We start from the raw sequence: 2924 nt of genomic DNA on the forward strand, positions 1-2924 counted from the left end.
ACACTTTCTCCATTGTGAGAGATTAGAGAGTACCTAATCTAGAGAAAAGGACCCCAAAATTAGTTTTGAGGTCCTTTTCTGGATAAAATCCTAATATAATTTCCCTGTAATGAATCAAACTGTATGGAAGGTGGAGAAGAGAAAATCGGGTAAGACCTGGTAGGGCTTGAGTCTGGCCACTTTTCCCTTTTACTTTATTTATTTTTTAAAATTAATTTTTATTGGAGTATGGTTGATTTACAATGTTGTCTTAGTTTCTGCTGAAAAGCAAAGTGAATCACTTATACATATATCCATCTTTTTTAGATTCTTTTCCCATATAGGTCGTTACAGAGTGCTGCAAGCTTCCTGTGCTATACGATAGTTATCTCTTTTAGTTATCTCCTTTTTGCTTTAAAAATGATTCTTTGGCTTCTTCATCAGAGGTAGTTTCAAGCACAGGTCAGTTTCTTGGAAACATTAGTACGTGTTCCCAGGACACGCCTTGGTCTGCTATGTGCTATTAGGCAAAATGTCCTTGGGTTAGTCAGTGTTGTTTATTATTGTCATTTCAAACCCCAAGACAAAATCCGATTTCAATCGGTAGTTTCCCTTCCTAGTTCATAAGGAGAGGAGAGCAGGGCGGGAGAGCAAGGGCCAGTGATGTAAAGACACTCCCCTCCTCCCAGCTCCCGGACACCACCCCTCCACCCCCCACCCCCCACCCCCAACCCCCACCCCACGCCTCCGTCTCCTCCCAATCCCGGTTTTCAACTCTCGCGGGTAATAAATAAACATGGAAAGTTCAGTAAACCACAGACACTTGCAGAGGGCCATCCCAGGCCACACAGCAGGGACAGTCCCCGCCTCGGACCAGGGGGCCAGTCCGCGTTCTGATTCCGCATTATCCGTGGACGCCCAAAGGACCGCCCTCCTCCCACGGGCCTAAAGGGTCCTGAGGATCCCAGGCTGCTGGGCCCGGGGCGGGGCGGGGGGCGGGAAGGACCTGCCAGGGGACAGACACAGACGACCTGAGCGGGGACAATCCTGTTCCAGGCCCTCCGGGGTCCCCAGATGCCCTCGAGGGTCCTGGGCTGAAGAGGCTCCAGACAGGGGTGGGGGAATCCCTGGGCAAGGGTAAGGAGCGGACCGCGTTCTGCGGCACCCCACCGCACCCCCACGCCGCGGCCTCCCAGCGCGTTCTCCGGGATAGTTGAGGCGTTGGTGCGCTGGGCTCCCGCCGCTGAGGCGTTGGTGACGGCACCGTTGAGGCGTTGAGACGTAGGTGAGAGGCGTTGAGGCATTGGTGAGAGGCGTTGAGGCATTGAGACGTTGGTGAGAGGCGTTGAGGCGTTGGTGAGAGGCCTTGAGGCGTTGGTGAGAGGCGTTGAGGCCTTGGTGCGCTGGGCTCCCGCCGCTGAGGCATTGGTGACGCCACCGCGGCGGTGCCTGCCTGAGGCCTACGGAACAGGCCCCCCAACCCCACCCCATCCGGGGCCTGTACCGCTGTCTCCGCCGCCACCCCAACTCCAGGTGGGAGGTCAGGGCCTCCGGAAGAGGAGAGGTCTGTGTCCCCTCTCTCAGTTGTCAGCTCCCCCCCGGCCCGCAGGGGGCCAAGTGGAAGCTTTGGGCCAAGAAGTGGTTCTCTTGATTTTCTCTGGGGCTGGCAATGACCCATGATGGCAAACTTCTGACATTGCTTTTGTTTTCCCCAACCTGTCCCCTTTCTTCACTCTCCCCTCCCCATCTGCCCCCAACTAAAGTGCATTTTCTTGGGAGCATTTTTCAAAACTCTTTTGAAATAATTGGAAACCTCTGGTCTTGCCAAACCTGAGCTGGAAATCATTGTATTAGGGCTGTGACCCAGAAGGGAAAACACAAAAAGTGAGGTTAGAGAGAGAAAATGGTCAATGCCCACCTCCCCACTTCCCCCCAGTACACCCCACGCAGATGTTAATGGGGAAGCAGGGACCACATACACACACATGGTCACTTTCCTCTGCAGCCTCCCACACAGAGGGACGTGAGCGCAATTCCCCAGTTTGCCACTGATGCCAAGAACAGTGCCTGACACACAGTGGGCCCCCAGTTAACTGTTACTTGAAGGTAAACCAGGTCATGTGCCTATATTAACTGGGGTTTGTGCCACAGCAAATAAAACAGGGAATATGCCCTGTAAGGGTGAAAACGTTATGAGGCTTTGCTTAACCTGGTGTGCCCCCATGATGGCTGAACACATGCTGAGCGCAGGAGGCCAACAATGGCCTGGACATGAGTGAGGACCCAGATGAGCAGCTGTGACTCACTTTCCCTGCCCTGCAGATAAAGGGATTTGAAATATTTACTGCTTTTGCAATAGTGACGATTACACAGAAAATCGCATCCCTTGGCCACCCTGAGTTCCTTAAAAAGAAAAATAAGAAACTTTCCGAGAAAAGTGTTGCATGGTAATTTGGGCAAAAGCCGAGTCTCCAGCAGAGAGACTTGGCTGCAGGATTTCTGGCAGGGATCTCTTCTGAGAAGCCACTAATGACCCCATCTCTTGCCCCTGTGTTACCTAGAGTATTGTAGGGTCAGTGGCACCTGTTGCTTCCCATGTGTTTGTGACAGAAATAACCCTTCCAGTCACTCATCATGAGTCTGACTTTCGCAGTAAGAAAATACCGCAGACTGTCCCAATCAGGAAGGCACGGTGCCTACAGTCCCTGGGGGGTGCCCACTTGCTGAGCTAGACCCCAGACAGCTCCTTTCAAAAGAAGAAGTGAAAACAAGGCAAACGTCTGGGTTCCCGAAAGGGTTATTCTGCCTTAGACTGCCCATAAAAATGCTATTGGCTGTTACCTGGCTCGGCCAAAGTACATCCAGAATGTCTTCTCTCGCCATTCAGTGCATTTGGTATTTTGGCTGAAAGGAAACAAGCAGAACTCTGCACTTCCAGGGCAAAG

This window comes from Capricornis sumatraensis, chromosome 14, assembly GCF_032405125.1.
Source record: "Capricornis sumatraensis isolate serow.1 chromosome 14, serow.2, whole genome shotgun sequence".
In the NCBI taxonomy this organism is placed as follows: Eukaryota; Metazoa; Chordata; class Mammalia; order Artiodactyla; family Bovidae; genus Capricornis; species Capricornis sumatraensis.